Source organism: Mixophyes fleayi, chromosome 6 (genome assembly GCF_038048845.1).
Source record: "Mixophyes fleayi isolate aMixFle1 chromosome 6, aMixFle1.hap1, whole genome shotgun sequence".
NCBI classification, from domain to species: Eukaryota; Metazoa; Chordata; class Amphibia; order Anura; family Limnodynastidae; genus Mixophyes; species Mixophyes fleayi.
The window spans coordinates 90,936,540-90,963,878 of record NC_134407.1 but is presented as its reverse complement, the minus strand read 5'-3'; positions in this window follow the sequence as shown (position 1 = coordinate 90,963,878).

The window sequence follows — 27,339 nt, the reverse complement described above, 5'->3', positions numbered from 1 at the left end:
ACCATTGCAGACATGTCTACTGTCGCTGCATTGGATGCTGTCACAATTGAAAAAATGGTGGAGGATTATTTTGCTGACACCATCCAAATAGACATGTCAGACAGTCCATATTGTTACTGGCAGGTAAAAAAGGCAGTTTGGAAGCCCCTGTACAAACTGGCTCTATTTTACCTGAGTTGTCCCCCCTCCAGTGTGTACTCGGAAAGAGTTTTTAGTGCAGCGGGGAACCTGGTCAGTGAGCGGCGAAGGAGGTTGCTTCCTCAGAACGTTGAAAAAATGATGTTTATAAAAATGAATAATCAATTCCTCAATGAAGTACAGCACTGCCCTCCAGATAGTACAGAGGGACCTGTGGATGTGGAGTCCAGCGGGGACGAATTGATAATGTGTGAGGAGGAGGAAGTACACACTGTAGGGGGAGAGGAATCAGAGGTTGAGGATGAGGACGACATCTTTCCTCAGTAGAGCCTGTTTAGTTTGTACAGGGAGAGATGAATTGTTATTTTGGTGTGGGGGCCCAAACAAACCAATCATTTCAGCCACAGTTGTTTGCTAGGCCCTGTCGCTGAAATGATTGGTTTGTTAAAGTGTGCATGTCCTATTTCAACAACATAAGGGTGGGTGGGAGGGCCCAAGGACAATTCCATCTTGTAACTATTTTTTTGGCATTATGTGACCATTCAACAGTCGTTTGCCATGTTCAAAAAGTAAAAGAAAATGTCTACAAATTACAAAAATTCAATCAAAAGTTAAATGCCCTGTCATTATTTAAAACAAGAGGGTTTGACGTGCTAGAATTAGTGTAGTGTTAATATGTTATAAACACTACACTTGAAACTTGGAGAAGGTATTGTGGGCCAGGTATCAAATTTAGTACCGGGGCCACCCCACTACACGGTCCAGAATTTTTTTTTGGGAAATTCAGACCCGTGGAGGGTTTTTTATTAATTATATTGTGGTGACCACTCCTCTACGCAGTCCAGATACATTTATTGGTGCGAATGCGAATCATACAAGTTCAGAGTTTTTAAATTATATTGTGTTGACCCACTCCTCTACGCAGTCCAGGTACATTATTCGGTGCGAATCATACAAGTTCAGGGTTTTTAATTTATATTGTGGTGACCCACTCCTCTACGCAGTCCAGGTACATTATTGGTGCGAATCATACAAGTTCAGGGTTTTTAATTTATATTGTGGTGAACCACTCCTCTACGCAGTCCAGATACATTTATTGGTGCGAATGCGAATCATACAAGTTCAGGGTTTTTAAATTATATTGTGGTGACCCACTCCTCTACGCAGTCCAGGTACATTATTCGGTGCGATTCATACCAGTTGATGGTTTTCTTATTATATATATTGTGGTGACCCACTCCTCTACGCAGTCCAGGTACATTATTGGTGCGAATCATACAAGTTCAGGGTTTTTAATTTATATTGTGGTGACCCACTCCTCTACGCAGTCCAGGTACATTATTCGGTGCGATTCATACCAGTTGATGGTTTTCTTATTATATTTATTGTGATGACCCACTCCTCTACGCAGTCCAGGTACATTTTTTGGTGCGATTAAGACCAGTTGATAGTTTTCTTATTATATTGTAGGGACCACTCCACTACGCAGTCCAGAAAGATACATCGTTGCAACGTTTTGGACTAATAACTATATTGTGAGGTGTTCAGAATACACGGTAAATTAGTGGAAATGCTTGTTATTGAATGTTATTGAGGTTAATAATAGCGTAGGAGTGAAAATAAGCCCAAAAACTTGATTTTTGAACTTTTTATGCTTTTTTCAAAAAAAATCCGAATCCAAAACCTTAAATCCGAACCAAAACCTCTCGGGAGGTGTGTTGCGAAACAAATCCGAACCCAAAACATTGCGGAAATCCGAATCCAAAACACAAAACACGAGACACCAAAAGTCGCCGGTGCACATCTCTATATTGAACATGGTAAGTAATGGTTAGCATACACCAAATCGTGTATATAGAGCCTGGTGCTGAGGCGAGGCATCTGTAATATGACATACACACTATTGCAGAAATGGTTGCAATCAGCTCTTTCCATGACACGTATGTAAATAAAAATGTAGATTGTACAACTGTCAGACTTTAAATCTAATCTTGAATATGTATTAGAGACCTTCATGACCTTTCTTATGAACAGTTTCTGGGATAGATAGTTGTATGTATGTACCTAATTTACAAGGCATTCAATGATTCAGTGGGCCTTGTTTAGGTTGACATTTGCATATGTAGCATACATAGATTGTTTATAATGCAGTAGATATTTGTAGAACCTGTTTGTGCATATATAATGTCTGGTTAGGGGAACATTTAATAAATGACAATTGAGTTGGAAGGTGGAAACTCAACATTTTTTTAAAATTTCCCTAGAAAGTGCTCAAATAGCAACATGTTTTTGATGAAAAAGTTTCTTCTGAATGCTGCAGACTCATTCAATGTTAAAATTTAAAAAACTTTTTTTTTTTTTTAAATATTTGTCATGTATTCATGGATTTTAGTCCATTGGAAAAACTGGTTTTTTTTTATTATATATTATAGTAAATGGTATCATAATTTTAACAATTTGTTATTAATAAATATACTTGGTTATTTTATTGCTCAAGTTGGAATTAATCAAAGGAAGTGGTCAACAGTGGTGATTTTTAAAATTGATATCTCTCCTTTCTCTCTTATCCACCCTCCCTCTTCCTTCCTCCCTCTTCCTTCCTCCTTCCCTCCCTCCTTTCTCTCTTTTCCTCCCTCCTGTCTCTCTATTCCTCCCTCCTCTCTCTCTCCCGTCTCATTCCCTCTTTTTCTCCTCCCCCTTCCCTCTAGCATTCCTACCTTCACTCCCTCCATCTTTATCTTTCCCCTCACTGCCCCACCCATCACTCCCCCACCCATCACTCCCCCACCCATCACTCCTTCTTTCTCTACCTCCTTCTTTCACTCCCTCCTTCTTTCTCTTTTTTTTTCTTTCCTTATCCCTCCCCCTTGTCTCTCTCTCTCTCTCTCTCTCTCTCTCTTTTTTTTGTCTCTGTTTCTCCTCTCTGTCATTTATTTATATAGCTCCAACACATTTAACAGCACTTGGGAGCAAAAACAGTAATAAAACAAGACTGGCTAATAACAGACAGGTATGTGGTCCCTGCTCATGATATACCGGACAATAGAATATTGATACATGAGGTTAAATAGTCCATTTAGATTACAATGAAAAAAAGTGCATAGTGTGACACTATAATTCATTCACACAGCAATGTTATCAGTATCCCACATTTTGCTTAGATTTTTTTAATCTTTACCCTGGTCTGCGACCTGTTTTAACTTGACTACACTGCTTCCCAACTATTTTTCCCAGCATTCTGAGACCGACCTACTCTAAATATACTAAGTATACCTCTTTTGAAGAACCTACAATTGTTGTGACAATACCATACTACAAATTTTCCGGTATCCATGATTTCCAAAACAAATCCTAATCTGTTAGATATCCTCAAAAACCATTACAATCTTTATTAAAAAAAATGACATCCCATTATTATTAGATTTGATAATGCATATCCAGAACAATAAAACTGTGCATTTAAATTCTAGATATTCTTTTCAAATCAATATTTATGTGAAGCTAAGCTGATAAAAACATGTTTGACTGTGTTACATTGCAGTAGACAATTTATATTTTCTAGGAAATGCAAAGAAATCTACGCAGATAAGGAAAATCATAGCTTTCTTATATTATGTAAATCAAAGATGGATTTTGAAAATTAGGACAACAATTTACAGAACAATTTAAATTTGGACAGAAGAAAACAATTATGCTTGTAAAAACAATGTGCTTTCATATTAACATTAGCCACCCACACGGGTGCACAGTTACCTGTGTTTCACTTATATTTCTGGTAGTTACATACCAAACTTTCTGCGTGCTGTAGTTTTCTTTGAGGCTATTTACATATATTTTGATATAAGATATAATATAATCAAATGATTTTAGATCTTCTTTGTTCTTGTTTATAACCCTGGAAAGACTTATTTTGGTTCTAGTTTTGTCCCTAGTTAATAATGTTTTGCAAACAAACATAGTTAAGACATGTTCAGATTATGGACCGTATTTAAAAAATGCACTTGTTGCACATCACAAAACACATGTTTTTTTTACAAGAGCACCTACTAGTGTAATGTGCACATCCGGGTACTGTAACAATCCTGTCCAGGTTTGCTACTTTTCCCTGTCTGCCCTGTTCTCCTGTGGATCACATGACTCACCCTCAGGGCGGATCATTCAAAACTTGCTCTATTTAAACTCAGCACTGACACCTGCTCACTGTTAGTGCAACTTGTTTGCTACCCTGACTCCATGGACCCTTGTGTATTCTGTCCCTGTGTATTACTTGTGAAAGAATTCCATTTCTTTAACCAAGTGCTGGAGCACTTCTCCTGGGACCTCCTGGTTGCAAATATCTTCATGTGAAAATTATAAGATTCTGTTTACTCTCAAGTGTGCCTCTACTTTCCATTGTGATACACAGACTCTCATTACATTCAACCCTGCTGTATAAGAACCTTTTTCATACCAAACAAGCTGCTTTGCTTACACTGTTAATTCCTGGACTCTGCGGTGTATAGACTTTTTCTTGCATCCCTCCTGTGTGCTTAACCTTGCCGGTTGTCCATCTCTGCACTGTGACTTATCGTGTCTCTCTGCATTGCTGCATGTGGTGTTCCGCTCAGGATTCCTCTCTGCCTCAGTCCCAGTACTATGCCTTTGTGTATATTGATGCTTGCATTGCTATATGTTCTCCTTGTGATTTGCAGCACTTGTCGCTGCTTCCATTAATCTAACCCATTCTCTTTATTCTGTATTTATATACATTACTAATACTTCCATGTATTAGCTGTAAAATCTATACGTATTTATGCTTCTCCATTATATGTGATATCTGTATTATACATCTGCAGACTATACTTCATTCCTGTCATCTGTACATTATATATATGTATGTATATATATATATATATATATATATATATATATATATATATATATATATATATATATATGTTTATTATCTAACTCATCAGAGTATTGAAGATCAACATCCGTGTCTTGCCTCATTATTCTGGAAACCCTAGTTAAGACTCAGCACCAGGTCATGTGTACAGGTCTGCTCTGACTAATCAGGCCTGTATCAAACCAGATCCGTGACAGGTACACACATACTCTGTGCTGTTAGGTGATAGCTCCGCAGACTAGAAGTGGACTTAGGTTTGTGCAGAAAAAGAAAAAAAGATACAGGGGTATACAGCGCAAAGTAAAGTGCAGCAGCCTCCTATATACACTATTCCAATCCACTAGAATAGAACAAATGAATACCATACAATAATAATGAATATACAGGAATGATGCTGAACACTGGAGATAAATGTAAGCAGATATAAATGGAAATAGTTCTTCTTAATCAGAAGAACAGTCAGATAAATCAATATGTCCTCTTTCTATAATTATCCCCGTACACAAAGTCCTAAATAAGAAATGATGAATTCCTCTTACAAACAGTTCCAACTTTCGCCTGTGCCGTCACGATAGGAACTTATTCCTTAGATGGCAGTATGTAACATGGATCCGAAATTCATAAAAGAAAAAAGGTAAAATATCATAGCGCACGCAATATATCTATATTGTGTGCATATAGGTGTCTAAATGATGCATGCAACACCCAAGCCACTGGTGTATAATCTACCACCTTAATGAGAAGAACAATCCTTCAAGATGTACACTTACAAACTGGAAGATGTTAACTGACAGCAATGAACATTTCCTTGCCCAACATCTCTCCGCAGGTGTAGCTTAAATGTATTGAGCTGGATAGTTTCTGATGGACAGCGTGTAAAAAGTCTTATAACAAGTCACTCGTTTAAACAGATCCAGGTATTACCAATTAGACGATCTTCATACAGAGGCATATGTGGGATGAAAAACGCTGATAGTGTATTACCTTTACAATATATTTATTGACACAGTAGCACACTAACATACATCGTCCCGAGATAAAACAAATGAAACTCCACAAACATGTAAAAAAGGGATTTTTCTCATATCCTGTGTAGCAGATGGCCTCTTACCCTGACTCAGATGATAACAAGCATATAAAGTATAATGACGGAGAGCCGGATTTCTCAGCACTTCCAAAAGGCAGGGAATCAAGTGGCCTCACTGCAACAGGTGTATGGTCCCAGCATACAACGCGTTTCGATTACCTCATAGTCTTTTTCAAGGCACCTTGAATCTCGGATACATACTGGCATCTAAGGAATAAGTTCCTACCGTGGCGGCACAGGCTAAAGTTGGAACTGTTTGTAAGAGGAATTCATCATCTCTCTTATTTATGACTTTGTGTATGGGGATAATTATAGAAAGAGGACATATTGATTTATCTGACTGTTCTCCTGATTAAGAAGAACTATTTCCATTTAGGTGTGTGCAGAGCTGGAAAAAAATCACAAGAGACACACCCACTCACAGTTTAACAATAATAATCACCAAATAGACTAGAAAAAGATGTATAATAGTGAAAATACATTAAAGGAGAAAGCTATGCAGAGAGGAGTAAAAATGTCAAGTGGTGCACAGAGCAAAGGAGTAAATATCCTTTTAAAAGTCTAACCTTCTACCAATTGGGAATCACTCCTTTCATTAAATCAAGCTTGGTTTAGCCTTCTTTATGGCTTAAATTAATCATGAGTTCCGAACAGTCTTTCCTACATTTGCCACTTGAAGATGTGTTTTATTTTGAACAAAGAGCACTTAGAAATGTGCTTTTCCATCAAAATTCAACTGGAGAAATTTATGCAGAGAGGAAGGTGAAATGTATCCCATGAAGAGTATTTGATGAGAGCTGACCCCTGCCATCTCAGAATTTATATAAAACTGAAGTCCTTTAGCAGTAGGAATTTCCAGCACAACAAGTAATTTAATTTTGCACCCACTCCACCCTATATCTAACTTCTATAACTTGCTCTGGAAATGGAAATCTCATTTTTACACAGTTCTAAAAATCTAGGCATAACAACTTATTTTTTACACTACGTAACAGCAAAACAATTAATAATAATAATAATTCACAATAATGTTAATTAAGGTATTTCCACAGTTTCTTTCAACTTTGTAAAATCCTGACTTGTCGTTTAATTGTATTTCATGTACCTCTGTAAGCGTGTATTTTTCCATAACTTTATTTAAAATAGATTTATACAGTATAATCCAATATGTAATAATAGGTGTGAGGATACTGGGTTTTTAGAACCGAAGTTCACTAGATTACCCTGCCCTTTTAGGTTCAGGAAAGCTGGAGAATGAAAGATACAATGCTATCTTTACTTTTTCTACAGTAACATACCAGTGTCAATAGTAGTCCCAGGAAAGTTTCCTACACACCCTAGTCGTACAACAGTTCCACCGGCAAAAGAGTCTGTCAATAGGAGGTTCAGGAAGTCCTGGTATCTTGTTGTTTCTTGCCACTTGGCCAACTCTCCACCAGCGTGGTGGGGCACCAGAGCCTCCATGACTCTGACTTGATTATCCAGCACATCCCACAGATGCTCGATCGGATTGAGATCTGGGGAATTTAGAGGCAAAGTCAACACATTTGTCATGTTTCTCAAACCATTCCTGAACAATATGCAGTGTGGTAGGGCACATTAACCTGCTAAAAGAGGTCACCGTGGAATACCGTTGCCATGAAGGGGTGTACTTGGTCTGAAATGATGTTTAGGTAGATGGTACATGTCAAAGTAGCATACACATGAATACCAGGATCCAAGGTTTCCCGGCAGAAGATTTCCCAGAGCATTACTCTACTTCCAGGGCTTGCCTTCTTCCCATAGTGCATTTTGGTGTCATCTTTTCCCTCAGGTAAAGAATGCACATGCACCAGGCCGTCCACATGATGTAAAAGACAATTTGATTCATCAGACCAGGCTATCCTATTTCATTACTCCATGCTCCAGTTTTGATGCTCAAGTTCCCATTGTAGGAACTTTTGTTGGTAGGGTCAGCATGGGCATTCTGACTGGTCTGTGGCTACTCGTTCCCATAAATGGAAAGAAGTGATGCACTGTGTGTTGTGACACCTTTTAATCATAAGAGAAGAAAATATCCGCTCTAGGTGGATCTCATACCATTATCTAATAATAAGGTATTAGTATTGTAGCTTATTGTGAGGAAACGGGGTACTACTGGACTGAGAACTATGTAATCATCACCCGTTTCTCACGGTTTATTGTACTTTTTAATCCTTGGCCCAGTCTAAGTATATACACCAGAGCATTGGTGTATTATGTGTATTATTATTTCATGTTATTAGACACATTTTGCCCATACTATTACCTGTGATATTGTATGTAGTATAAATAGAAACAATATTGTCATACTGTGTGAAAATATCAGAACAACAGCAGTGATTTTGCTTGTGGTAGCTAATGTAATTACCATTTGTCTCAAATGTGTATTGTATGGGGTGCAGCTGAGATGAGGTTTGTTATCAGAACAATGTCTGAGTTAACTAGCTGGCAGCCCATGTTAATTAGCTAGGTCAACAGATAACCTGAGAGGTAATGAGGTTAGAACTTCTACTCATATGCAATGTGCCTCCACAGTAATATATTGGTTGAAATAGCATGGGGAAATGTATCAATATGTGTCAATATAAATGTAATTGTATCAAAAGGTATCACAGACTTATATTGTGTAACCCTGCTGATATCATGTGTCAAAAGTCTTATTGTTCCATGTAAGTGTGCAGTGTCATTCCTTGATGTACTATTGTAACCCCATGTGTAGTGTATCCAGCCAAAACAGCTAATTGAGTCAAGCCATTCTATTGTCTAATCAAGGTAACAGGGACAGTATGTCTAGCAGCTAAATTGTTGACTGGGAGGCCCCTTCTGTAAAGAGGAGGTTGGAGACATTTGACCCTATTTCCTGGGTACAGAGAAAATAATATAGGGCGAGGAGAATGCCAGGAGAGCGAGGGTAGTTTGGAGGATCCTGGTGTAGAAGACATCAGTGAAAAGGACTCTGGGCCAGGAACTGTGGTGCCGCTGGAGGGAACCCTACCAGGACAGGGTTGGTGTGAGCTAGTAACCCAGGCTAGGAGACACCATAACTGTTTTGCTAAACGGTAGTGGTAATATTGCGGGAGGATAAGACCCTGAAAGGGACAGAGATTATGACTTTGGAGTGCTGACTGCAGGAGGCTGCTGGAGGATACGTGCTACCATTTACCCTGTAACTTGTGAACGTCTTGTGGTGTTGTGCTGTCGTAATAAAGTCTTATTTTGGATATATCTTGGTCTACCCGAGTGAGTTGAATCCCACAGAGGGTAACTTCCATCCCAGCTAAGGGTGGTATCCTCACATTTGGTGGCAAGCAGTGGGATCACTCGGCCCGGTGTTGCAAGAACCGGGAAGGCTGCAAGGGATGCAAGCGGTTGCAGTCCAAGGGCCTTGTAGGTACAGCACAGCACGGGCTACACAGCACCCAAAGGAAGCCTATCAGAGGAGTTGCAAGAAACGTGAGACATGATCAAGTATAACTCCCTAAAACTGGATGAACTCCGGGGATTATGCCAGACAAGGGAAATTGCTACTACCCAGGATGACTTCAGGCCACAACTAGTGGAAAAACTATGCAAATGGGACCTGTGCCTACTCGATAATGCGGGCAGGATGAAAATAGCAGAGGTCCCAGCAGTGGAAGGCACCCAAGTTGGGACTTATGTTGCAGAAATCCTGAAAGCCAAGGAGTTGTATGAGGACCAGGAGCAGCCAGTAAGGATTCAGGAGATTGCAGCTACAATACAAACATCCCCCACCCCAGGCCAGTCAGCAGTGCACAGTGGAAGCTCTGACTATGGTCAGCTTCGTCAAGAGCTGCAGCACGTCCTCAGTCAGTGGATCCGGAGAAAAGGACTTGAGCTGGTAAAAGCAGGGCTGACTGAGATATTTTCCAGCCTTCAGGATTGGGTGGCAAAGTGTAACCCACAGTCCTGGGATAAAGCAGAAAAGGGGCAGAGTGAAGGCCAAAGGCGACCCAGCAGTCAAGGACAAGCAATACCACACTTGGGACAAGTCGGGAAGTGGTGCCTTCGATGTGAATACTGGGGACATCTTCAACAGCAGTGTCCCAGGAAAGGAGGTCAATTAGACCAATTCCCTCCCACAGGTGTTGTTGGCAGGAGCCACCCCCGGAAAAACAAACACTACCACCCTGATGCGCCAGAGGCGAGGGGGGTAAAGGCCACTTGCAATGCTGTGGCTGACATGAGGCAAACAACAGGAGGACGCCTTTACAGGCACTTGAAACCTGTATGGGTGGATGGCAGAAAAGCCCAAGGATTTAGAGACTGTGGGGCAGCCATCACCCTGGTACGCCCCGAGTTGGTGGATTCCAGAAGAATTATCCCCAACAAGTACTTTAAAATTAGGATGGAGGATGGACGATGGGCAGAGATTCCAACAGCCCAAGTCCAGTTGCATTGGAGCCATTGTAACAACCTGGTAGAAGTTGGAGTTATGGCAGGAATGTCCAATGAGGTGATTTTGGGCAATGATTTGGGGCAAGACCTCAGGAATTATTTTGTTGGAAAAGCCCATAGAAAGGTGAGCCCCAGGCAGAGGAAGAACAACCACTTCTACACGCCAGTAACTAACGGGTATCAGCAACCTTTCTTTACCATCTCCGGGCCTCTGAGGGTGAGTAGCCAAGACCATCCTGAGGGGGGGTTAGTCCTGGGGGAGGAGGATAAATCTAGACTGCAAGAAGCCCAGCTACTAGATCCAGATCTAGAAGGGATGCGGGCACTAGCAGATATGTCGTATAAGACTGGGGTGGTAGAGGATTGTGCTTGGTTGGATGGGTTACTGTATACGGTGTCCAGCCCAAATCATAAGTACAGGTTGGTAGTCCCACCCGAATATCGGGATCGGTTTATAGCTCAGGCCCATGGGGAAGGGGGTACCGATCACAGAGGAAAAAGGAGAACACGAGCCAGGCTCAGACAGCAGTTCATGTGGTTAGGTTTAGCGAGGGATGTAGACCGCTACATAGCCAACTGTGCAGACTGCAAGAATATGTTCGGGCATGGCTGCAACAGTGACATTCGGACACAGGAGGGGAGAAGGCAGCATAAAAAGCAGGACATTGATGACTGCGTGATGTTACTCTCAGTAGTCCCTGCAGGAGATAGTGTGCAGCAGGATTCCTGCAAGAACCCTGTGCATAAGCGGGTGCAGACTGGGGAAATGAGTAATCCCAGTGCAGAAGGGAACTGGGGAAGGGGGAGGCGTAGCCAGACAGGACCCCAGACAACCAGGGAAAGGCAGTCGGTAAGGCTCTTAGACAGCAGGGCTCAGAGTAGCTACTGGAGCAGGAGACCGAGACTTCCCGCAGAGGTTCTGGGAATTGATAGGTGCTGGCGGCTACAAGAATATAACAAGGTGCAGCAAGTGAACGCTGGAGGCTGCGCACAGCCCAGCAGGAAATTGGTTCATCTCGTGGGAAACCACATAAAACCTGCAGTAGTGTCTGCAGAAGAGACTGGGGCTCAAGTTTAAAAAGTAGGGGAGGAATGTGAGGAAACGGGGTACTACTGGACTGAGAACTATGTAATCATCACCCGTTTCTCACGGTTTATTGTACTTTTTAATCCTTGGCCCAGTCTAAGTATATACACCAGAGCATTGGTGTATTATGTGTATTATTATTTCATGTTATTAGACACATTTTGCCCATACTATTACCTGTGATATTGTATGTAGTATAAATAGAAACAATATTGTCATACTGTGTGAAAATATCAGAACAACAGCAGTGATTTTGCTTGTGGTAGCTAATGTAATTACCATTTGTCTCAAATGTGTATTGTATGGGGTGCAGCTGAGATGAGGTTTGTTATCAGAACAATGTCTGAGTTAACTAGCTGGCAGCCCATGTTAATTAGCTAGGTCAACAGATAACCTGAGAGGTAATGAGGTTAGAACTTCTACTCATATGCAATGTGCCTCCACAGTAATATATTGGTTGAAATAGCATGGGGAAATGTATCAATATGTGTCAATATAAATGTAATTGTATCAAAAGGTATCACAGACTTATATTGTGTAACCCTGCTGATATCATGTGTCAAAAGTCTTATTGTTCCATGTAAGTGTGCAGTGTCATTCCTTGATGTACTATTGTAACCCCATGTGTAGTGTATCCAGCCAAAACAGCTAATTGAGTCAAGCCATTCTATTGTCTAATCAAGGTAACAGGGACAGTATGTCTAGCAGCTAAATTGTTGACTGGGAGGCCCCTTCTGTAAAGAGGAGGTTGGAGACATTTGACCCTATTTCCTGGGTACAGAGAAAATAATATAGGGCGAGGAGAATGCCAGGAGAGCGAGGGTAGTTTGGAGGATCCTGGTGTAGAAGACATCAGTGAAAAGGACTCTGGGCCAGGAACTGTGGTGCCGCTGGAGGGAACCCTACCAGGACAGGGTTGGTGTGAGCTAGTAACCCAGGCTAGGAGACACCATAACTGTTTTGCTAAACGGTAGTGGTAATATTGCGGGAGGATAAGACCCTGAAAGGGACAGAGATTATGACTTTGGAGTGCTGACTGCAGGAGGCTGCTGGAGGATACGTGCTACCATTTACCCTGTAACTTGTGAACGTCTTGTGGTGTTGTGCTGTCGTAATAAAGTCTTATTTTGGATATATCTTGGTCTACCCGAGTGAGTTGAATCCCACAGAGGGTAACTTCCATCCCAGCTAAGGGTGGTATCCTCACACTTATTAATCAGGATGTTTGTAATATAGAAAGAAACGTCCTGAGCGGTGCACCCATACACCAGAAATACAGTAAATATCAGAAGAAAGAGAGTAAAGCAGGTGACTAATGGGCACTCAGAAAAATGGATGAGTGTAAATTTTTAAATTAAATTTTTTACATTTTATTGATATGCCTTAAAAATATTGTTGATAAATCATCCTATACCCAAAAGCTGATAAAATATTAAAAACAAAACAAAAATGAATAAAATTGCAGATCCACTGCAAACTTAGCTCAGTGGTCAGTGATAAGATAATAGACTTACAATAGAATATATCACTAATGTAGGCTTAAATTAATGGTTACTATATTTTCCAATATTGAAAAAATGTATGTATTCTTCCATGGGGTTCCCAAAATTATTAATATATTTCCTTAATTATCTCAAGTGATCTCTTGTATCATTGAAAAATAGAATAATTTATAATTCAATTGAATCCCCCTAGTGGTGGCTCTGATAATGGCTATCTGTTATATATAGTGGCAGGAGAACTTAAATGCCGTGATTGGGTAACAGAAAAAATACAGGAAATAAGTATTCACAGGTAAGATTGAAAATATTTAAAAGTACAGATAACAAAAGAGAAGTTTCTCAAAGCTGAGGAATATAATCCTGTTTTGACATATAAAAAGAAGTCTCATTCATAAAGATTCAGAATGCTCAATCCGATCGGCTCAAACATTGGTGTAATGAGTCTAACCATATTAGGGGACAGATGACAGTAATAGACATGTTTAGCTCATTCAATAGGGAGGTGATAAATCAATCAAATTCCACCCCTAATCGCAGTAGGAGGGAAATACATGTAAGGGAAAATGTATGTTGAATCATAAATCCTAAAGAGTGAAATGAAAGAAAAATGATTTTCTGAACACATGACTATAAGTGAAAAATTCTATATCTAATAAGATCTAAGTTATCAGTCATATAAACTGATAAATATGATGCCTATAAAGCTACAATAGTAATAAACATCAAAATTATATAAAAACAGAATAACAGATCAATATTACATTATATTATCCCTTATATGCAATAGTTGTATCAAAATATTAAAAAGGATGCATGGATCGAATTATGAAAATCACATGATTATGGAGAGAAGAACTAATTCTATATTTAGTTAAGTATGTGTATTACCTATGTAATATTACACAAAATCATTATAAAATAATGATGTTAATAAAACAATTTAACCACTGTAAAAAAAAGTTTGGGAAAAAGATTAGGAACCCCATGGAAGAATACATACTTTTTTATAATATTTTATAATATTTTATAATATTGGAAAATATAATAACGTAGTGTTATATTCTATTGTGAGTCTATTATCTTATCACTGACCACTGAGCTAAGTTTGCAGTGGATCTGCAATTTTATTCATTTTTGTTTTGTTTTTGGTTTTAATATTTCGCCAGCTTTTGGGTATAGGATGATTTATCAATAATATTTTTAAGGCATATCAATAAAATTTTAAAATTTTAATTTAGAAATTTACACTCATACATTTTTCTGAGTGCCCCTTAGTCACCTGCTTTTCTCTCTTTCTTCTGATATTTACCTTTTAATCATGGACAGAATTAACTTTTTCAGCAATTTGTGCTATAGTAGCTCTTCTGTGGGATTGTTCCCCACGTGTATCAAAGAGCTTTGGGTGACTATGACCCTGTGTCTGGTCACCAGTTGTCCTACCATGGACCACTTTTGGTAGGTTCTAGCCACTGCATTCTGGGAATATCCCACAAGACCTGTCATTATGGAGATGCGCTAACCCAGTCGTCTAGCCATCTCAATTTGGCCCTTATCAAAGTCGCTCAGATCCTTAGGCTTGCCCATATTTCCTGCTTCCAACACACCAACTCCAAGAACTGACTGTTCTTTTGTTGCCTAATATATCCCACCCTTTGACAGGTGCCATTTTAAAGCAATAATCAATTACATTCACTTCACTTGTCAGTGGTTTAAAGGTTGTGGCTTATCGGTGTATATGTATGTATATATATAATATCTGCATGAGGATTATGGTTTTCCTATAACATATACAGTCTTGATATAGGGACATTACATTGGTTATTTGAATGCTATCTATGTGGTAAAATATTGGATTCTGAATGAGACTGCTCTGATCACTAAGAGGATATAGGTGTTATATGAACCCTAATATTCTCTTGGTGGCCAGAGCTGTTTCGTTCAGAAATTATTCAGAGCCAAATGTTGCTCTGTTTCTCAATAATGTTTTTTTATGAAGAATATTACAATTTTTGCCAATGCCCATTCAGAACGTAACACAAAAACACTAATGTTGTCAGTGCAAATTATTTTGCCCTCATTGCCATCACATAAAATAACATTAGTCTTTGACATATCAGATGCGATTATACTCTTAGTGCTTCTGAAATGTCTCTTTTATACGTTCATACTAATTTATGACTAGCAAGATGACCTGTTATTTTAAAGATTCCATCATAAAAGTTGATTTATTCAGCCGCAGCAGTAGTTTCTTAGACTTGGTCTGTGCAGTATGTGTAATTTCTCAAATATAAGTGTGTCTTCACAATAGGAGGCATGGAGAAGAATCCTTCTGCGTTCTAGATTGCATCAGCAGGCATTCATTGCAAGTGGCACACAAAGTAACAACAGCTGCCTTTGTAAAATCTTTTCACACAGTACTAAAAATTGAAAGAGAAAATTAGCTTCTTGTATTTTTTTCTTTCTGTTTTTGTTGCTGTTGCAGTAGTTCTCTTTTCATTGTGCAAACATGAATACATATTATATTCTTCAAGTACAACATGGAAGCAATAGGAGCGTAAAATATATAATTTCCCTTAATCACTTTTATTTACATTTGTTTATGTATTTAATCTTTTAGTCTTTATTATTGGGGCTTGAATCAACTATTGTTTCAGTTTTTGCTATTTTGACTGTTTGATTTGAGCTACAAACATTAAACAGACATTAAACATAATATCTCTACATACATAAATACGGTAGAATAATATACATTTCTCTTTTCCCACTTGTGTAGTAATGAAATACAGCATTATTTTGTCACATGTAACATACTGTATATGCAAGTCCCTCACATACTGTACATTCATCATGATAAAAAAAATTGCCCTTCTGCTCCACGCAAGGTTTCTGTCCTCCCTGATCTCACCTTAGGACACTGCGTTACGGTTTGACAGGTGTACCGCCCCAGTCAAACTCCCCACCTGCCACTGTCCTTGGAGTGGGTCTCAAATTATAAAGTTCCAAGTTAAATAACAGAAATAATTTTAAAATGTGTACCCTAAATCCTTTAAATAACTTTTGCAGTAAAAAATCCATATTGCTCATACACTCACTCACATATGATATATTTTTTTTCTTACATACCTAGCCCATGATCCAGGCTAACCGAGCAGTGTGCTGCTTGACATTGTATATTGCTCTTTTCTCTGCTCTCAGTCTGCATGGTAGTGTTCTCAGTGTTTTATTGCACCACATTTCTCTGATGTCTGATACACCGTAAAATATAGAGCATTACAGACTGTGAAGAAAACAGAAGCGCTCCATGAAATAGAGGGTCTACAGACCTATCAAATATATTGCTATGCAGGCTGGGAGCAAGGAGATGGGTACTGTCTTGCTGGATCTTGGGCTAGGTACAGGTGGAAACTAATATAGATAAATATAGAACCACATTTAGGCTGGGTACACACTACAGAAAATTTCTTCCGATGCGATATAGTTAACGATTTTACAGATTGAAAAAATAAAAAAAAAAGTCCCGATGATCATGCCGATTCATGTGTACTTACTAAACAGGTTTTACCTTCAGATCTGTGCTCTTCATCTGTCATAATCATTGGCTGAAAAGATCGTTACTCTGCACACTTCATAGAGATCTATGGTCCTGAATGCTAAGTGTGGACTGCAATGTGTGACTGAATCTTGTTCATAACTGTTTAAGCCATTAATGCTGTCTAGACATAAAAAATTATTTTATCTATTGAGGCAGTTGTTGAGTGTTAAATATTTTAACTAGCGCTAAGAATATCTTTTGACTGATATGGCAATGATGGCTTGGTGAAAAACACAGTTGTTCAAAAAAGGAACTAACATAATGTTAGAAAATATAGTTTAAGGAGTTTTTAAGAAGTCATATTCAAGAATATGTTCTATGTGGGTCTAATTTTTCTACAGGACATATATTGCTAAGTTACACCCTCTCTGTTTAGTTTATAATATGTCAAGGGTGCCTTCTGTCTCACGATATCACTGTTCACAGATAATGTTATTATACCTAAAAGAGGCTGGCTTCTCTCTATGTCTGAAGTCCTGGATTTGATAAATGGCTTAGGAACGTTCTCTGTACTGCACATTGATTGAGAAAAAAAATCCTGTTCAACCTGGACCCCATTTCCTATGGATCTTCATGCCCTCTGAAGTGAACAGCCTGCTCTATACTCGGTGTCATGCCTGAGGATCTGTCTGTACCCAGACTGAGTTGTGGCTCTGGAGCTGGACTGGTGACTACATGGACAAAGGTGGGTGGCCTAATAATGTTCCTCTGCATGTAATGAATGGACTGGTGCAGATGGTGATTACACTATCAAGGTAGAGCAAACAGCAACTGGATTGCTGGACTGGACTGTAAACGGAATGCTGAAAGAGGATTGCTGTAACCGAAATGGAATCAGAATACTGGAAGAGGATTTCTGTAACCAGACTGGAGCCATAATGCAAACTGCACTGTCAGAGCTGGATAAATAGCAAGACTGCAAACTGTTGCGAACCAGGTTGTCGTCTGAAATACAATGTTGCACTGGCAACAGGTAAGGGCTCCAGGAAGTCCTTTTATAGTTGTTGATGTTGTTGTTGATTCCTAATTGGAGACTGCAATCAGATGGACAGAAGCAGCACTCTGAGTTGCTGAGATTGATCAGGTGATTATATCCAAGATGACAGCTCCCATGGACTGGTTTTGGAGGGAATCTGAAATGGAGGCTGTTATCACCTGATTGGCTGAGAGGAATCATGTGACCAAATCCAAGATGGCTGTGCCCATACTCTGATTCTGGAGGGATCTCTGGAGTGGAGACAGACTGGACTGCATCTTTCAGAGAGGTCTGAAACCAGCAGAGCGTGAGAACCGCAGGGACAACTTGGAAAGGAATCGAAGAGGTAAGTGACAGAACCTGAGAGCCTGGTGTGTGACACTTGTCTGCACTCTAACAAACTCCTCCCGTTAGTCAGTAAAAACTTTAGATCTTCCATTAATACTGACATGCACTCCACAAAGTCAAACATCTGCACCTCTGTAACACAGAAAAGAAAGATATTTGAAACAGACTCCCAGGCTACAACAACCTTTCACGTACAATACAGAAACACAGGACAACACAGAAGCATTTCTGGACAATTCTTTAGAGTTTCTCAACCAACTCTGAAAGACGCGACCCGAACATGGATAAACATGTACAAGATGGCACACCAAACCCTAAAAATGAAAAATACATTTCTGGATTCAGGCAAGGAACCAGAGGAGGAAAGTGAAGAAACAACAAGAATTAGAAAAAAGAAGTAATAAAACCAAAATGCATTTTCAAATTAATCGATATCACCCTCAACACACCAATCATTTTCCTACTCAATAAAGATTTCAAGTTTACACCTAGAAACAAACTCAACGACTTTAAAACCAACACAAAATCATCAGAAAACTCTGTCTGAAGAAATTGAACATGAGCAACAAGGAAAAAAAAGAGAAGATACAAACAACAGGATTCATCCACAATTTCCTAAGGATCAAATTCAGCTACCACCACCATCCCTTTAAGGTAGCATTCTTAGACATATTTAGATTTTTGAAAGCCTAGTATAAAAAGACCTTTATAAAATCCAGAAGAATAAGGTAAGTACATGTATCCTTTCCCCACAGCAACAACAAGGACTCACCACACAACAATTTTGTGATTAAACAAGCAGGCATAGGAGGAGAAATTGTCATCCTGAAAAAAAGTACTGCTTTACAGAACCACGCAGACTACTAGATTATAGATCAACATATGAGAAATTGAAAGGCGACTCCACATTCAAATACCATAAACAACTTGAAAATTCCTTAGCGAAGGTCTTAAAACAGGAATTCTCATCAAGAAAAAACACACCTACTTGACACAATTACAACAAAGAAAACCAGTGTTACTACTTACCAAAGATCCAAAAAGATTTGAAGAATCCGCCCAGTAGACCTATAGTCTCAGGAATACGCTCCATCACCTGCAACCTCTCAGAGTACATAGACCATTTCCTCCAGCCCTTTATCTGCAAAGAGAAGAGCTACCTGAAATATACCACACAGGTCCTGTAATGTCACATCACTCTACACATACTCATCATCATCATCATCATCATTTATTTATATAGCGCCAACATATTCCGTAGCGCTTTACAATTCGGGACAATCATAGTAAACTAACAAACTGGGTAAAACAGACAACGAGGTGATAAGGCCCTGCTCGCATGCTTACAATCTATTGGGCAATGGGAGTTTGACACATGAGGTTAAGTTTACATTTGCAGTCAGCCCAGCCAGACTGCAAAGGTAAAAGTGACTCATAAGCTAAATGATCCTGTCACACAACAGTGTTGGTCAAGGGGTAGTTGTATAATGGGTGGTAATAGGGTAATGTAGTGAGGTTGAGAGGGTGGTTGAGGAATATTATAAGCTTGTCTGAAGAGGTGGGTTTTCAGAGAATGCTTGAAAGCTTGTGGACCAGAGGAGAGTCTTAATGTGTGAGGAAAAGAATTCCATAGAGTGGGTGCAGCCTGAAAAAAGTCCTCTAACCGGGAATGGGAGAATGTAATGAGTGTGGATGAGAGATGCAGATCTTGTGCATAGCGGAGTTGGCGAGTTGGGAGATATTTTGAGACAAGAGAGGAGATGTATGTTGGTGCAGCTTTGTTGATGGTCTTGTAGGTTAGTAAAAGTATTTTATATTGGATTCGGTAGAAAACAGGCAACCAGTGTAGAGACATACAGAGTGATTCAACAGAGGAATAACGATTTGCCAGGAAAATCAATCTTGCCGCAGCGTGCACAATAGATTGTAGGGGTTTGAGTCTGTTTTGGGGAAGACCAGTAAGGAGGGAATTGCAATAGTCAATGCGGGAAATAAGTGCATGAATTAAGGTTTTTGCAGTGACTTGTGTGAGATATGTGCAAATTCTGGAAATGTTTTTTAGATGTATGTAACATGATTTAGATATAGAGTCAATATGGGGAACAAATGATAGGTGGGATGCTCTTGTTGATGGGTGGGAATATTATTAACTCTGTTCTAGAAAGATTAAGTTTGAGTTGGCGAGAGGACATCCAAGACGAAATGGCAGAAAGACAGTCAGTTACACGGGACAAGACAGATGTCGAGAGATCAAGAGATAGATAAATTTAGGTATCATCCGCATAGAGATGATACTGAAATCCAAAGGAATTTATTAGATTTCCAAGAGAAGCGGTATAGATAGAGAACAGCAGGTACTCCAACTGATAATGGAAGCGGAGCAGAGGTGGCCCCAGAGAAATTAACAGTGAACAAGTGATTAGAAAGGTAGGATGAGAACCAGGATAGAACAGTGTCTTGAAGTCCTAGGGATTGCAGCGTTTGTATGAGAAGAGAGTGGTCAACAGTGTCAAATGCAGCCGAGAGATCCAAGAGAATTAGGAGAGAGTAATGGCATCTAGTTTTAGCAGTGATCAGATCATTGACAACCTTAGTCAACACAGGTTGTTTGCGGAAAGAAAGCGTGTGAGGCGAGTGTAGGCAAGTCTCTCTAGAAGCTTGGAGGGGCACGGCAGCTGAGAGATGAGACGGTAATTTGAGGGAGAGTTTGGGTCAGAATCTTGTTTTTTTAGAACAGGAGTAATCACTGCATGCTTGTAAAGTGATGGAAAGATGCCAGTAGAGAGCGAGAGATTACAGATTTTAGTTAGAGGTGAAATAAGCACAGGAGACAGAGATCTACCAATTTGCGAGGGAATAGGATCAAGAGAACAGGAGGTAGAGTAGGAGGATAAGAAGAGAATATAAATTTCCTCTTCATTTGTGGGGTCAAATGAAGATAGCGTGTCGGTTGTTGGTGGGAAGGAATTGAGCTGATTGCTTGTCGAGGGAGAGGATACCAATTTTAGTCTGATCTTATCAATCTTGTCCTTGAAGTAGGAAGCAAGATCCTGGGCTCTGATAGTAGACGGAGGGGTTGGAGGATTGAGAAGAGATTTAAATGTATTAAAAAGGCGTTTGGGGTTAGAAGCCTGAGCATAGATAAGAGATTGGAAGTATGTTTGTTTTGCAGTGTCCAGAACATTTTGATAGGAGCGGTAGATAGAAGTATATGTGAAGAAGTCATTAGAGGTGCAAGATTTACACCAATGATGTTCTGCTTTACAGACGTTAGCCATGAATTCGGATGCGCACACAGCAAACATTTTCTTTTAGTAGACACAAAAATACCACAGAGCCAGACAGACTTCCTGTTGAGACGTATGGACTTCATCCTAAACCAAAATTATTTTTGGTATGAAGGAGACTACTAGAGACAGGTACAAGGCACTGTGATGAAAACTAAATTCACACCAAGTTATGTCAATCTCTTCATGGCTAAATGGGTAAAGGAGAACATATGGAACAATAACCCCATCTAGTAAATCTAGTAATCTGGCAAAGAAACATAAATGATATCATCTTCATCTGGAAGTGCAACCAGGAAGGATTCACTTCATTTATTGAATACATTAACGTCAATGATCTTAACCTGAAATTTACTACCAACATCAGCACGAGCAAAGTTGATTTCCTAGACCTTACAATCTACACAGAAGATGAGACCCTGAACACCAAAACATTCATAAAAGAAGTAGACTGTAACAATTACATCTCAGCAGACAGAAACCACCACAAACTGTGGTTGAAAAATATACCAGGATCCCATTAATACTCTAAAGAAACTGGCCAACTCTCCAAAACTTTGAAAACCAAGCTCACAACCTGAAAGTAGAATTCCGGGAATGACATTATGATCCAACACTACTTGACAAGGAATTTGACAAAACAAAAACACAAAAGGGAGCAATTACTCAACTACAGATACAAGGAACAAAAGACAGAGATACATCAATCACTTTTCGTCAATCATTTTAAAAAAACACTGGCACATTCATCACCAAAACAAGAAACTGAAACAGTCACTACCCGAGAGACCTAAAATCATATACAAATATGCAATGAACCTGAGAAACAAACTTACCACAAGCTACAATCCTAAAGAAAATAACTATTACCTTGTTTAATGAAAACAAATATGACTTCTATTATTGCAACAAGTGCATAGCCTGAAAAACCAGCAAACCAAAGACTACAAGCCCAACTACAGAATTTAATTCAAACATAAAGAAAATAACCTACAAGATTAAAAAGTAACATATGAGACCATAGAAGCCATCTTCTAGAATGTCCCTGTGGGCTTTAGTACATAGGACGAACAATAAAAAGCCTCAAAACCCGATTTACAGAACACATCAGAAACTTAAAGAATGAAGTACAGACTCACAGTGTTTCTGCACACTTTAGGCTCCATCATGACCACAACCCATCATGATTATCCTTTAGTGGCATCAAACACATAAAGAGAGCCTGGAGAGAAGGAGACTACTTAGCATAAATTTCCAGGGAAGAAGCAAGATGGATCCATGACATTGAACCCTCTCCCCCAAAAGACTCAACATAGATAATATTAATATTAATAAAATTCCATACAGAAATTTATTTCCTTTAATTTTGAATCCCTATCATTACTTGCAATCCCTAACCTATACAGGAAACCACCCCCACCGTAATTAAATCCTAATACAAGATCAATAATAATCCGTAATTACCTTAATATCCCCCCAACTGCCCAGTAATTAATAGTCACAATGACCCCTTCTGCGGAGCCTCTAAATAAACCTTCCAAAAGAACCTGCTAACACATCCCTGAGAAAGTCAGCATTGATGAAACGCATTGGGTAAAGAATCTGAAAAACTACATACAAACAGATCCACTCCACCAAACTCCCAATCTTCGAGCAAATGAGTCTGCCCACAAATTCCCCCATCCTGCAGTGGAACGCATCAGAGTGCATGCGTTTTACCAGCTGAGCCGAAATACTAAGTTAGGCTTTTGGGCACACCTTGCGTTCCAACATCAAACAAGATAAGTGAACAACAGCAGATCGCCCACACGCCTAAGAACTAACTTTGAAAATCGCACTCCTGCCCTTATCAGAGCAAACCTATTACATATCATAAACCCATTGCTTATTATAAATTACCTACCACCTAATACAGCCGTATACAAAGCACTACCTAACTTTTACAAACATCTGCCCACACACATACAAATTAAACACCGACATTAACTACCATCAAACTTAGGAAAGCTAAGGGCTATAAACTATAAGAGCCAGCTATAAAATAGCCTACAACAGTCTATCACTTAACCAAGAACAATTGACACACTGCAAAAGGGCAGAACACCTGGCATAAGAGCTCTAAACACTGCAAAAATAGCATTAAACCAAACACAAGAAATTTGAACACTGCAATAAGAACTATAAACACAGCAATAAGAGCTTTAAACAGCGCAAAATAAATTTGAATGTCGCAAACGAAATTTAAACACTGCAAGAGAGCAACTACCACAGCAAATGGGCTAGGACCATCACAAATGATAATAAACCACCCAAGCCTCCCTCCATATTCTTTCTCTCTCTCTAACAACCATCAACGTGAACCAGCAGACCACATACCAGGATATTAAAGAAAGGCAAAAAAAGAGAAAAATTTGACAGTCATATCATCATCATCATCATCATCATTTATTTATATAGCGCCAGCAAATTCTGTAGCGCTTTACAATTGGGTCATAAAGAACATACACTTGTAATCTTACTGTACAAGAGAAAAAAAGCAAAAAAAGATAAGCCTATTAGCAACCCTTTTCTCCAAAACAGAAATAATTAGCCTATACCTAAACCTCACATCAACACACTAAGGTGCACCTCAGATACCCCAACCAAATTAGTCGACTCACATGAAAGGAACTCCTGATTTTCATGCGCACAGCAGCCCATCCCTTATTCCTACATCACACAAGCGCAGACAGACCAGAATACCTTCTCATACCTGCACCTCTGCTGTCCTTTCTCTTTCTTTTCAAGGCACTGTGTCTAAGCACCAGGTTTCCTTTGCTATTTGTGCATTTTTCAGAGTTGCTTTTCTGATCTTACCTATTTTCTGAACATTCCTGTCTGACTGTGACCCTGAAATTCAGCTATTTTTTTACTCTGAACCAGAGCTTCCTGCACTGACCTTGCCTTTGACTTAGTTTTGTGTTTTTTTGTGTTTTATGCATTGCTATCTGGTCCCTCCTATGTCAGACACTGCTAAGTGGTTAAAGGTGCCTACACACAGATGTAGATGAACAATGCTTGTAAAAACTTTTACTCTACTATCATTTTGAACAGTGTTCAAAGCACGTTCACAAACTTTCCCTTCAACATCATGTGCTAGATACTCATTGAGTGCTCCTATTAACCTCCAGTATATGTTACCAATTGTTAATGGTTCTGAGTGCAAAAGTGTTCTGTATCCCTAATCTAACAATGAGTTTGTAAGTTTTGCTTGTGGTTGGGATTGAAGTTTAGAAATGCATAAGCTGTGTAGGAAATATAAATATATGTAGAATATAACTTCATAAAGTTTTTATTGTAGATATAAAACTTGCTAAATTACCAAGTACTGGTAAATAACGTTGAAAAGGCCAGCATGTTAAATGTTATATTAGCGTAAAACAGTTTGGCTGTTATGGGAAGTTATGAATTATTTCATTCTTATGCCCTCCTTCCCCCTACTAACTAGTACAAAGGGTAGAGATAACCTTAAGATAGTAATTATTTCAAGGAACTGGAAATAATAAATGGACGATAGCTCGATAAAAAGTAAAATGCATTTATTATTTCTCAACATAATTGGTGAGCGAACCATAATTAGTGAGTGACCCAATGTGTTTTGTCTCTGACAGGAGACTTTCTCAAAGAAACTTTGCTCTCTCTTGAGAAAGTCTCCTGTCAGAGACAAGACCAGTTGGGACACTTTTGGCACCTCCATGCACCCTTACATCGGGAGTCAAGTGTGGGTCAAGTTGGAACGCATGCTTAGGACTCCCGCACTACACCCGCCACACATTGAGCACAGAACACATTGAGCATAACGATCGGCACTACCTTTGGCAACAACGTGGTGAGCTGTTGTTTATTCCCCTCGTATTTCTGGTCTGTCATATGACATTACTGATTTAATTTAATCATCAGTTTGATTCGTTGGCATTCCTTAATGTGAGCCTATTAAAGGTTGCTTGGGCATTCTTACAATGTATGCGCTTTGCCAATCTGTTTGATTATCCTTTAGTATTTTAGGTTCATTTAGTGGCATTATGTTTTTGTGGGGTTGGTCTTTTGGTGGTTTAATTAGATTTCAATTTTATTTTTATTGATTTATATAAAATTTTAATAAATCAATTTTTATATTTGGTTGCTGGCTTTCATCCTTGGATCATTGACCTATATTAATCTAGGATCATTGTTCATTAGTGATATCTGGTATCATGTCACCTGTTTATTTGTTAACACTGTATCTTATTATTGACCATTACCCTTTTTTTTTGTTCCATTTTCGATGTAATATGGATTAAGGTCACTTACATGCCCTGGCTTTGAACATTAAAAGACTAATTGCTTTGATCACCACAATAAGAATATCAATATAAACGTACACTTGCGGGACCTAAACAACTATTTTGAATCACCAGTTTCACCTGCTGACTTTTCACTTCATCAGAACATCTATACGAATCCTTGTGGATGCATTTTAATCAAGAACACACACATAAGAGAATCATCAAGAATCACCACATCTGTGTTGTGGGATCCACATTAACTTTAAGGTTATATATGAGTATCTTGAAGGACATTACCACATACAACTATTTTTTTAATGGATTAATACCCACCATTCTGATTGTGATCTAATACGATAACATGTAAGTTCTTTAGTTCATATTATACCGGTTTGTAACTCGTGTGTTTTGGACTATTGTCACTCATTGGCTATACATATATGTTACAATGAACTACTAGTTATCAGCCACTCAGCGTTTGTTACTCATATGAGCAATCTTGTCTTGGTCATCTAACATTCCAAATGACAAATAACAGAATGTTATATTACAACACACCACTATATACATCTTAATAGTAGCTTTTCAGTTTAGACAATCTGGTATTAGCGCTGTTAATTGTCTTTACTATATTGTTTTATTTTAAGTAGGGATACCTTGCTGATTACATGCAGCTCTACCAGTCTAGTTAAATTTGATTTCTTGAGCACGGTGTTACCCAATCTATTCTTCATTTCCTAGAATACTGGGAAAATATTCTAGGCACTGTAGCGTACAGGTTAAAAATGCTGGACACTACTCTAGATGCCTATTTAAGAAAGAGAGCCAGTTTATTTGCACAAATGTGCTGCAATTAAATATTAAAAAAACTAAAATGTGAAATAAGACATGTATGTTTACCCTTCATTTATTTAAGACATAAATGAGGCATAAATAAGCAATAATTTAGGAGAAGAAACATTAAAACGAATATAATGTTCAGTGACAGAATTTGGCCTTAATTTTCCCATAGCTGACCACACTGCACGGAATTAATTGATAGTAGTCTTTCCAGCTCTACTGATTGATTATAAAGGTTACCAAAATGCAAGGTATAAGAGTAGAGTAGGAAATTGGCCATTCCATGGCAAAGCAAAAAAAGAACTCAAAGTTTGTGTCACCAGAACTTTGCACCTCTGCGATGCAGTCTATTTCACTGCCAATTGTGACTTGTGTGATATTTTGCAATGACTTCACTACTTTTTGGAGTGTAGCTATGTACAAGGTGAACTTATGGGACCTTAGATTGTGTCATAAAAATATATAGAATATCTTGTGAATGTGAGACCTTGGGATTGAAAAATTAGGGGGTACAGCTGCCGATAGCAACCAGTTAGATTCTAGCTGTCATTTTGTAGAATGTATTAAATAAATAAGAACTAGAATTTGATTGGTTGCTATAGGCAACATCTCCAATTTTTCAAACCCGTAGTTTAGTAAATATGCCCCTAATCTTTTACCTTATCCTTTAATGGAGAAGAACTATATTTTTATTGATAAATTGCTTGTGCTGATCACTTTGCAGCATTCAGCAACATTTCTGAGCATGTTAATTACTTAATAAAAAATAAATAAATTGAGCTGTCAACAAAGTGTTTGCTGGAGAATTGTACAACCACATTTTCACATAGTCTATTCTTTCTCTCAGGAAAAA